Source organism: Phaenicophaeus curvirostris, chromosome 4 (assembly GCF_032191515.1).
Source record: "Phaenicophaeus curvirostris isolate KB17595 chromosome 4, BPBGC_Pcur_1.0, whole genome shotgun sequence".
NCBI classification, from domain to species: domain Eukaryota; kingdom Metazoa; phylum Chordata; class Aves; order Cuculiformes; family Cuculidae; genus Phaenicophaeus; species Phaenicophaeus curvirostris.
The window spans coordinates 5,511,574-5,523,740 of NC_091395.1; the positions used below are offsets into that span (position 1 = coordinate 5,511,574).

At 41.4% G+C, this 12,167-nt stretch overlaps 1 protein-coding gene and 1 long non-coding RNA gene across 2 annotated transcripts in view; one reads left to right on the forward strand and one right to left on the reverse strand.

Annotated features, from left to right (window-relative positions):
- RPL7L1 (ribosomal protein L7 like 1) overlaps window positions 1-12,167 on the forward strand; it is a 304,157-nt gene that overhangs the window by 160,219 nt on the left and 131,771 nt on the right. The window lies entirely within an intron of this gene.
- The window catches only part of LOC138719792 (uncharacterized), a 36,331-nt gene that overhangs the window by 16,543 nt on the left and 7,621 nt on the right, over window positions 1-12,167 (reverse strand). The window contains exons 4-5 of the long non-coding RNA XR_011337301.1: window positions 10,623-10,758; window positions 6,716-6,828 (exon numbers count right to left, since the gene is read on the reverse strand). This is a non-coding gene — a long non-coding RNA (uncharacterized lncRNA). The remainder of the gene's footprint in view (window positions 1-6,715; window positions 6,829-10,622; window positions 10,759-12,167) is intronic.

Genomic DNA, 12,167 nt, shown 5'->3' on the forward strand with positions numbered 1-12,167 from the left:
AGGGGGGTGGAACTGGCTGACCTTTAAGGTCCCTTCCAACCCAAAGCATTCTATGAATCTATGAATGCGACTTAACCCAGCAACGTCCAAGCCATTTATAAACAGGCAAACTTAACTTTGCTAATTAATGAGTAGGTGCATGTCACTCTGGGTAAAGGACATCTGATGGACAAGATGGATGACTGCAAAAATACCCAACAGCAACTTGACAAAAATGAATCAACACAGCCTGTCAGAAGGGAGAGCAGGGGGCAACAGAACAGAAAATCTGTGAAAAAAAATAGAGATACATACAATGTCACCAGTTCTGTGTGCCTTACAGAGCCCACTGGCATAATTTCTCTGTAACTCCATTTAATAAAAACATAAAATAAAAGTGAAAGTGATTTATAGAGCTTGGACATTAGTGAGAGGGCTGACTCAAAACATTAGCTCTAACCTATGTACTTTGGGGCGACTTGGAGCCAAAGTATTGCCTACCTCCTATAAACTGCATCATGCATATGAATTACCTAGTGCCCACAGATTAAAGCAAATTTGATAAAGCAAAAGTGGTCATGGTTTTCATCACTGAAAGAAAAATAACTGGGCTAAGGGAAAAACAAGGCTGGCAAATTAAAAATCCCTGTTAAGAAAAGGACTACTGGTCTGATTGCAACTCACGTGTGATCTGGTCAACTGCCTGCAACAACAAGATTGGCACTGTTTAAATTCACAGCTTTTTAGAAGGATGGAGCTTGCTCCCTATTCATCTTTGCCACCATCTAAAGAATTAAGAGAGTGGCTGGTGACGAAGAACAAATTAATCATGTTTATTATGACAACCACGACTATTATAAAACAGATACTCTTACAGCACATGCTGACCTCCCCCACGCTTTTTCTTTCTTCATACAAAACTCGTTCAACATTCAGTTCAGGTCTCCTGAGAGGTATGTCTAGAAAAACACTGTTTCCAGGAAAAAAACCATTTCAGGTACACGTGATTCAAGTTGCTTGCAATACCCTGTTATGTGTCTAGGCGCACTGTTATTCTCATATCTGAAGTCAGGCAGTTGTTCCTTAAAGAATGCCTTTGAATAATCTTCAAGAACAGCCAGCTGTGGAGAAAAACAGCTAACCCAAAGATATTTATCTTTCATTTAGTTCAATATTTGATTCTTCTGTGAATATTTACTCTTTATGGTGGAAGTGGATGAGAAATGAAAGCAGTTGGAAAATTTCTGAACCAAGGTCAGCTGAAGCACAGCTGATACGAAATCACTGTCGGAACTTATGTTCAAAGGTTCCAAATAGGCTCTGGGAAGACTGTGGAAGGAATGCCTGGGGACTGGCAAAAAAAATGGAAATGTCTCAAACTAGGGAGTTTGAACTATCACACAAACTCTTGTCCTGTATACAACTTGACACTGTAAGGTGTTAACAATCATTGTCCAAGAAGACATCAGCGGAAGAATGGCTGCAACCATCTCTTACCTTCCCTGGCCCTACAGAGAGTAACATGCACCCAAGCACAGGAGGCTGCACACCCCACCCAGCCTGCTATCTTCCAATCTAGGCTAGAGAATGGTGTTCCTATTTCATCACCGCTCCCCTATGGACACATCACAGCGACATCAGAGCTTCTCAAGCAGAAGCACACATCCTTGATAAGACAGGGGTCATCTGGCACCACTCAATGCAGGACACAAAAAACAGTTATAGCCTAATGTTTCAGTTTCTTTCTTAGAAGACGGTACTTTTCTCCAAGGCTGAGTAGCAAATAGTGGTGCTACCCATATGCCCTGCACGTTCTGACATTTAGGAATGGTGACATTTCAATGCAGCGGGTCATTTTGAAAAGATCTTCCATAGTCACAACACGATTATAAAACTTATTTGTCTGCCCTGTGCTTCAGTCATGACAAGCAGGTAAATGAACACAAAGTTTGGGAGGGAGAAAGCAAAGTCAGTACAGAAAAAGAGGAGGTGTACGCTGGGCTGAGTTTGTAAGACTAAATTGCATCTGACTTATTACTGGCATCACGCTTCATGGTTTCTGGGAGAAGTGTCTGTTGTGCCAGGGAAGTGGCAGGGATTCAGATTCCTAAATATTCTTACCCTGCCCTGTTGGTGAAATTACTGAATTTTTTATAGCTAAAAATACAGCCTGGCTTGATTTGTTTCCACCCACCATTAACAAGACGCAGCCCTGTGCTCACAAGTTCCACTGTGAAGCAATGAGCTGCAATCTTGCTAAAAATGCAAGGAAGGTAGCAATGTCACTCCCTCATTTGCTCCTTTATAACTGTCAAAGGGCCAACTGCATTATATGCATCAGACTCCACCAACAGTAGTGAAAATATAGCTTTCAGGCAAAGAAAAAAAGGCTTAATGAAGCAAGGACGCTTACCACCAAATGTTTTAGACATACCTTTCTGCTGAAGGCAGTAGAGAGGACTCAGTCTGACAAGACTATCGGGAAGTGATGAGGTTTTGAAGGAAGACAACCAAAGAAAAATTAATTCCTAAGTGTTAAAATCAAATTATTCTCTCTTGCATGGAGAAAGAGAATCAGAGGCCTAAAGTAAATATTTGAGTCATCCGATCCACATGCTGTAGCCACAACTCATTAGGTATCTGCTAATTACAGCTTGGAAACATGCCATAGAGTGACACAACGCAGCCCTAGATGTATTTAGTTAGTTTTACAACTGAGGAGCCAGAGAAACCCTTGGGTTCTTTCCTACAGTCAACAGCTTCAACAAAGAGCCTTTCTATTAATTACAACCACGTCTTGTCCTTTTTTACATGTGAGAAACACTACAATTCTTATAAAAACTACAAAACAACCGTTGCCATTTAAGGATGCTATTAATCAAGGCATTCTCGTGTGTTTCCTCTTCACAGCCTCCTTGCCTAGATTTCAGCGTAACAGCTCGTTGGTTTTTAACTAAAAGCAGAGTGGCCATGTGCAGCCATTGAAGACAGCTCAGGATTTTGATTTTAGTACAGAAAATGCTTTGCTGTGATCCCTCCTGTAAAGAAGGGAGCCTGAATTGTCTGCTGGCATTACTGGCACTGTAATGGTCCATCTGACAAAAAGGACTGAAAATACCTACTTAATTCTGAAAGTAACCCTGACATTGCTGCTTCTCTCCTTCACTCCTGGAAAATCAGTGCAACAAGCAGGAAAGAAGTTTAATTACTTTTGCACCATCCCAAAGACGTTATGTCTGTGATCCAGACATCATATAAATGACGACCAGGAATATTTAGACTCATTGCCTGACTCTACAACCCAGTAGCTTTCCCTCCACTGCAACTTACCCTCCATTTTAAGAGCCTTCTGTATCATTTTTAAACTCCTTCACAATCCTCTCAGGTACTTTGCACAAATGAACTTGCAGCCCCCGAGGCTGACTGAAATCTCAGTTACTTGGTTAAAAAAAAACCGAAAAAGACAAAAGAAATAAATGGGATTGTTATCTCATTAAGAAGTAAAAAAATGAGGCAGAAGACACACATGATAAAAGAAGTTACCAGAACTACAGCAGTAAAAAATTATGAGTTACACCAGAGATATAAATTCTGTTAGCAGGTTGGCAGTTTTCATTTCACTATAAAGCTACTACACGCACCTACAGGACCAGAGAGGCAAGACTCTTTCTGCCAGTGTGAGTCATAGTCAATTTAGGCTTGTTGCAAAGTTGCTCCATGTCTGGGTCCATGTTAGAGACCTTCACTCCGCACCAGCTAATTTAGTGCTGCAGTAGATTACCCTTGAAGCATCACTAGGTAAAAGTATTCTTCAGGGTGCCTAGGAAACACCTAAGTGTTAGAGGACAACTTTGGCGTGGCTTATTTATCTTCCCTTCTCCCGATAAATAAAATGGGAATTGTTCAGTTCAGATTCACTGCTTAAGGCTCCCAGTTTGTTACAGAAATCCTCTAAGCCTTAACTTCGGCAGCCCATAACCAAGTCCCCAGATATCATACAAACACAGAGAACCAGAAGGGACCTTGATTAGTCCTCTCCCCTGCCCAAAAGTTACAGCACATAGGAAGACGATGACCGAGTAGGACAAGCCAGCAATAGCATGATTCTTCCATGTGGTTTTATGGGGCAGTTAACTTTTATTACCTGGTAATTACTGAGTAAGACTTCAGACAAGCTGACTCTACAGCCCACATGGCAGCAGACTTGTGTGGGCAGTCAGCTCACAAAAACCATGCTGCAAGACAGGCTTAGACATGTTTCAGAGGAGAAAGTCAGTCCATTAGGGAAATAAAGTTCAGGAATATAGTTTAACCATACTTTAATAGTGTTGAAAATTATAAATATTAACAGCGAAGTTAAAAAAACAAAAGCAAAGTTGCAAAAAAGAATCCAAAGAATGGGAAGAAGTTACCAGGTACAGGCTGCAAAGACAAAAATTACAATATTTCTTAAGGATAAAAAAGGCCAGAGGACAAATGAGCAAGGATCAGGTGACAAAACTGTCTGCGAACAGGAATGCAAAGAGCTTTAGAGCTGAGGAGGGAAGGCTAATATCCATGCTGCAGGGCATACGCTTGCATGTAATAACACCACTAAGGTGGTACAACAAGGAGGAGCAAAGAAGAGGGAAGAGATGGCCTTAAGAGAGGAAAAAGGAAGATACATGGAACGTGTAGGTTTTTCAAAGCATCAGCAGCATAATCCAGGAGTTTAAAGCACTTTAATGCACTGGGTATTACTACCAAGGATGTTGCCTGGTATTTTTTTCTTCTTTCCTGTTCTCTGCTGTGGTCTGATTTCTTCATGCAGTCAATAATGTGAAATATGTGGGAGCAGAACACATTAATACTCATAAGATCAGTATCAGCATTCTTCTCTGTACAGGCGCTGAATATTTTTCAAACACACGCTTTGGTGATACTCAGCCTACTTTCTGTAAACTGATGCTATTTATCTGGTTTTGATCTTGTGTACCTGCTTTAAACTTCACTTAAACCTTAAAGCTAAAAGGATACCAAACAATCCTAAACCATGTGATAAACAGATGCCAAAGTCACCTAATTCCCAATCTCTTCTGTTCATTCTTTGCAATAAAAAGCTAAAACTATGGTTGATTTACTGTGCACTCAAATGTTGGGAGAATCCAGGAACATGTGGGATCAGTTTAGGTCAGGATCAAAACCCCATAATTTAGCTGAGAGCAGCTTCCAAACTAAGCTCATATTTTTTTCAGACTATATTTATAATGCAGTTACTATGTGCCAGTACATCGTTAAATGACCTAAGAACTACAACAACCCTATTCTTTATTGGGAGGGTTCTTTTCCCCTTGAGTTGGAAATACCCATTCCAGTATAATTCTGCATGCACTCACAGTATCCAGTCCCGATACGATCTCCAGATCTGATGGCTGCTAAGCTGTCTACAAATTTTTCTTGTTGCTGCTAAGAGATCACAGAGTTCTCAATTCCACCTATAACCACTGCTCCCTCTGACCAGTTTGAGGTGGGAAGTAGATTTGGCAAAAAAGCAGAACTGACGTGGGATGAAGGTGAGTGGTTCCAGCAGGAATACATCAGCCTTGAGTAGAATGTTGAGGAGAGGGAGGGATAAGCTACAAAAGTAGTAAAAAAAAAAAGCAAGAAAAAAAAGGAAAGCAAAAAAGCCCAAAAGCTAAACAAAGAAGCAACATTCACATTGTTGTCTGACCTATTGTTCAGAATGCAGGATGGGGAGTGAGAAGACTGACTGATTTCCACCACTGCAACTGTAATATAAAGCTCTCTCGTGGGCTGCTCCATCTGTATGATACAGATAATGATGCTATTTCCAAACATTCTGGTTTCTATACTGTGTGCTCAGCCACATGGCATTGTCTGAAAGTCTGATTATTTCCCACCCAGCTGCATTAAAGCAGCAAACTAAGAGGAGTATTGTGCAGGAGACAAATTGGACATGGATCAGTGATCTTAGTTTAACGTCCTTATTAGAGGAACGGTGCTTTTTTGATGAATGCTCAGAGCCAAAAACTTATCCTTATCACACAGAAGTTGCTGTCATTAGGGAAAGGCATGGTTAGAGTAATGCTGACTGGAAAAGCAGCCAGCCGACTCGGTATCTCTCTCAAACAACACCGGGACATGCTGAGCTCAGGAAGCAGTGGAAGAATGAGTAAAATCATGTCACAGACTAAATAAAGAGACACTTCTGCTCTGCAAAGTCTACAGCTGTTGCAATGTCCACAAACTTTGTTGAAGCCAAAACATGAGCTGAAAATGAGCTATTGGAAGACATTTTATTTTCTTCCTTCTTTTCCTTTTAGCACTTGAATGTGTGCAGAAGATACAGTCTGTGTATTAAATGGTTTTCTAAGAAGAAAATGACAGAGACAGGAACAAATACCCCGGATTTATGCAGAGAGCGCACATTCAGTGGCAGGAAACTTTGCCAGGTTGTTATATGCATTCATGAAATGGTCTCTAACATCTGACTGGAAAGCACTGCAATATTCAGTGGGATGTACTGAAAGGCAGCCAACATGGCAAGCGACTTGAGTGTTCCTACAACAACAATTAGCTTTATCAAACTTTAACTAGTGATGTCAAAATATTTTTAGCTTTTAGTCATGAAATGAGCAACAAACGAGTTAGCTACTTCATGCTAACATATGGTTGGTCTCAAGAAGTGAAGTACTCGTCTGTTCCCAAATTATGTTAAAAAATTAAAGAAACATACCTTTTTTTTTCCCCTCTCTGTGTTTTTGAAGTGTGACCGCCCACACACAAATTAAGGCTTTGCAGGACTTGTCTCTCTGACATTTCTCACAACTTCATGGCTTCAGTGTAAATCTGCAAGGTAAAACACAGTTTTAAGGATGTGTAACAAAACTGAGCCTGCAATCAAGTGGATTTGTTGACAGGAGCTTAAAACATATAGGTAGCATTTTGGCTGAAAAGAAGTCCCAGTTGTTGCAGCACAGACAACAAAGGGCCGGCAATCTTTTTGCTTCCCTGAAACATGAATAAAATAATGACTAGGTTGTTAAGTCCACTTGCAAAAGATTGACTTCAGACACAATAAAACAATTACTATTTAAATTATTCCATGAAGATAGATAAACCTGAAATCTCCTTCACTAGAGGTGCTCAAAAAGTGTGCAGACATGGCAGTAAAGGACCCGGTTTAGCAGGCACGGTGGTGTTGGGCTGATGGTTGGACTGGATGAGCTTAGAGGGCTTTTCCAACCTTCATGATTCTATGACACCGATTGAAAAAAGGAGCCATAAAATTCTTCTTACTGCTGACTGCAGTCTTAAGTGACATTCATGACATTGACAGGTACGTTTGTGAATGTGGCTTTTCAACCTTAGCATCGAGAAAACCGATAAATTGAATCAGCTATATTTGCCACTGATCCTACAGCACATTTTTTTTCCCTTTTCTTAAAGCAGCCAGAAAAGCCAAAAAAAAAACCAACCCCAAGCCCAAACCCTCAATCATTTCACTACTGAGCAATAATACATTAAATCAGAGATAGGAGTCGACAATATCATGCTGCTGGGAAAAAATGGAAAACCATTCTCGGAAAAACAAACAGAAGTATCATCTGCAAAACACATGGCGTACCGCTTGCATTTGGCTGGGCGGTGGGAAGCAGGCAGTTCAGCTGTGGGCACCATCATCGCCAGCGCATGTGGACAGAATGCAAAAACCTGGAGCGCAGGAACAAGGATGAGGAGGGGCCCGGGGAAGACAGCTTATTAGAAAAGGCTGGAGGATTAAGGCTGCTTGTTCCAGGGAGCAGAGAAGCAGTTCTCTTTGCGGTGGTCTTTGGCCGTATGAGGAGTGGATGAGAAGAAAGAAATAGTTTCCTGGAGACCCCCAGCCCTTTGGATAGCATTAAGCTTGCTGGAGAGCACGGAGTGCCAGAGACAAGATTGAGACAAGCACTCATGCTGTGACATTCAGTATACCAGGAATTATAAGTTTGTGCAATACTATTTGGCTACTTCACGAAAAATTCATCACCATCTTGCTAACTGATGCATTCCTTGTACACATGTGTTTGTGCTGAAGTTGTCTTACCCCATTGCCAAAGCAACAGTGTTCAGCATTTCTTTCTGGTGTCCACCTGGCCCTTCGTTTCAAGCTGGTTTGCTTTGATCTTCTTCCTTTCTGCTTACTGTTATTAGCTCATTAGTGGTTTGCCTGTCTTTTCCAAGCCTGCTCCTCTGGCTGTTGGGAAATATGCTGGGTTCCCTTTGCACTTCTCCACCAGGAGCAGCTAAAGAAACGAGTGATTTGGTAGTTTCCACAGATGGACCAGGTTTCACAAAAGACGCGCTGCAAATTAAATAAATAATTCAGTTAAAATAATCTACGACTGGCAGAGCTGCCAGTGATAGATCACCTGCTCTGGAAAACAGGGAAAATATGCTGAATATGATTGGAAAGCATCTAGAGCTCATTCAAATACAAAGCAGCAAGATGCAGAAGTCAAGGCATTCAGGAACAAATAGAATGTGCACATTTCTTGTCTCTGTCAGCAGAGGCCAAATCAGAGAACCATTAAGGTTGGAAAAGCCTTTGAAGCTCATCGAGTCCAACCATCAGCCCAACACCACTGTGCCTGCTAAACCATGTCCCAAAGTGCCACAGCTATAGTTTAACACCTCCAGGTGGGGACCCCACCACTGCCCTGGGTGGCCTGAAATTTCAGAAAAGGCAGTGGATAAGGAGAGGGGAAAAAAGCGCTTTTCAGAATTACACGTTGAATCAAAAACTGGAAACATTTTTCAAATGATTTTTCTACGTGCAAGTATCCCAGTTTCCCAGCAACTCCGTTAGTGACATAATGTGAACTTTGTGGGAAAGTAGCTCTGCACCACGCACTCTGGACGAGAAGTGAAGAGCTTTCTTGGAGTCTATTCATAACCCTGCATTTGCATTTGATAAATTGCTTCATTGTTATGTGCCTTCCCCTTTCACGTGATGATTAATTATTCTTGTATTACACAAAACAATATTTGTTTTTAAATGCTAATCTTCCAGCATTTTCTGCGTCATTAGACCAGAGGTTCAGTCAAAGTTTTCCTCAAGTTGCTTGAGTGCTTTAATCGAATAAAAACCATTTTAGATATAAAAAGTTTAAGAGACTTAACCTAAGATTGGCACTAATTTTAATAGCATGGTTTTAATAGCTTTTAAACAAAGTACTTCATTATCTAGACCACTATTTAAAACTAAACCACAGTGAATTATAATATTGTTGTATCTCTAACAGCAGATAAAAATTGTCCTCCATGTGTTTTCAATTTATACACCAAATATTTATCAATTCCCAGACTGCATCCACAATTTCTTGAAAGGCAAAGGATCCAAGTTTCTTCTAATTTATGTAGTCGTAATTTTTTGGTTTTCAATATAATGGAGTTACTCATACCAGAGTGAGCAGGACCACACTCAAAGATGGATCTTAAAAATCAGTATTCCAACCAAGCTAACAGCAAGGTGAGTGTTTCTTTGTAACTTTCTAATAGAAATTTGTCCAGGCAAACCCTCTGTCACAGCTTCATCAGCAGAAAAAGACTCCTCCAGGACATTTGGATATTAGGAAAAATTTCTTTACTGAAAGAGTGGTGAAGAACTGGCAGAGGATGCCCAGGAAAGTGGTGGAGTTTCCATGCATGGAAGGGTTCAAAAACCATGTAGAGGTGGCAATTTAGGACATGGTTTAAAAGGCACGGTGGGGTTGGGTTGACTGTTGGACTGGATGAGCTTAGAGGTCTTTTCCAACTTTAATGATTCTATGACATTCGGAGCTACCCAGTCAAGCGAGGTGGGCAATCAGGTGGTGATCAGCTTTCTGCCACCACCCAAGACATGACGACTAATACACGTGTTAGGTTTCGTGGCAGCAAAGAGCAAAAGGGGGTGGGTACATGCTCACCACTCACGGTGAGGAGCACAACACAGCCCATCCCTGGGTGATGCTGAGGTATTTAATGAAGCACCACCTGCTGTCCCCTCCTTACAGACCCGTGGCAGGCCCAGTGCCAGCAACCCCTCAATTACTGCTGCAAACGGCAACAAGCATCCACTCACAGCTTGAGAACCACCCAGCTTGTGCACGCTTCTGCTCCTCTGTATCCTTCCTACTTAAAATTCAGGTTTTCCCCAAGCAGTCTGTAAAATTTTTCTCCACTTAACCTTAAATTGCCTTTCTCCCCTGCTCACAACTGGAGCTGAAAAGAAAAAAATTAAGCTTGGCTTGGTCTTGGTGCGTCAAGAAATAAAATCAGCTTTGAAACAACTGCAGAACAGTGAAAGTAGGTTTCAGTGGGACTTTTAATGTGCTGTGAATTACAGTCACGCTTAATTAAATTACCTTGCTGAACGAGGTCCTAAATTAAAGTGAGAGATACCCTTCGATGTTTATTTGGCTCAGATAATAGAAGAAAGTAACAAAATGAGGTTTTAGAGCTAATGTCAATTAAAGTTTTAGCAATTAAATATTTCTTTATTCAAGCACCTGGCATGGCTATTTGGTCTACGGCAACTGTAGGGATAGGTGAACAAAATTCTTCAGTTGCTACCCCTGCTACAGAAACCAAACAGTGAAATTCTTAAGAACCAACTTTACCTCATCCTGAGCCATTTGGAAATATTTTCTTTCAAGCCATTAAATGGCCTTTTGTGTCTCCTTTGCACCTCCCAGTTCTGGGTTCCATTTCAAGCCAACAAGGTTGAGTATGAGCTATTTACTTATTGATTTTAAGCTTGGAAAAATGGGAGAGATTTTGAAAAAGCTGGTTTCTCCTTGAGAAGGGGATGAAATTTCATACTGGCTCTTATTGAAACCAGTTCACACATCCCAGGCCTTTCCTCTCCCTACTCCCATCTCTATCCCAGCTCCATAATTTTCACATTTATGAAACAAATCTGATACAATAAATCAGAATCCCCAAAGAGCTAGAACCCATTTCTATTCCTTCGCATGTGGGCAACTCCGCCCAAGGCTGTGAAATAGCATTAGGGTAGTGGAGAGTGGAATATGCTTTGCAGTATTGACTCGAATTCAACTGGAATTTGAAATAAAGACCCCTGAATAGAGTTTCTTCTTTTCCAGCACTAATAAAATCTGTATTTTTGGCAGCAGCAACCAAAAGCTGGCTGACACACTGAAAACAGAAACCCTTCCTCCAGCTGGTGTCACCCCTTTTCTTCCCAGAGCTGCCAAGAACCGCATGTTGCTGTTGGAGGGGAACATCAACCATGGCTGGGCAGCCCCATTCCTCTACCCTGCCCTGTGTGGCTGGAGCTGCTCCTGCCATCACCATGCCTGGTCCTCATCACCCCTCCTTGGCCAGCATAGCTCTTGCCATGAGGTGGGTGCTGCAGGCAGAGGTGGCTCCCCGCCTGCTGTTTCTGGCTCTCTGGATGGTAAATCCAGCATCTAACTGCTGTGAGTGAGTTTTCACTTTGGGATCCTATCCTACACTCAAAACTGGTTGGGATTAATAAGCCAAAGGTCCAGTCACACTTGACCAAGCAGCCGCTTTGGTTTGCAGAAAGCTCCAACACAATCCCTCTGCACTGGCGGCTAGGGAAACGCTGTTCCTGCCTCCACTTGAATTAAATTCTGGGTGAAATATATCAAGGAGAAAGACTCCCCTGCTCCCATTCGATATGCCTTTTACTCTCAAAAGCATAATGAAGCATTCTTGCTTTCTGCATCTCTTCAACTCAGGGCCCCACCAGAACAATTATTAGCTCAGGGATATTAATTCATCTGCCTGTGTCCTCAGCTGATGGAAAAAAAAATGTATTAGAAATGACTGGATAAGGGGGAAAAAAAAATACCAGTAAAATTTTGAAGCTGTCAAGGTTTTAGTTTTGATGTATATTTTAAGTCTCTAATGAACCTTTCTGCAAGTTTAGATCAATCTGAAAATGTGATAATCCAAGTTCCATGCTTTGCTGGAACAACCAAAGCCGACAGACCACACTCATTTTTACTGAAGGCAGCTTTGGCTCAGTTGGTTCTGTAGTTTTCCTATACCAGGCTCTTTTTAATGTTCCTTTGTTGTCACCTGTATTTATCATCCACTGCACAAATATATTTCTGCAATCTATCCTTTTCCAATGACACCTCGTGCATGATTTCTAGTAGGATTCCAGTGAGGAT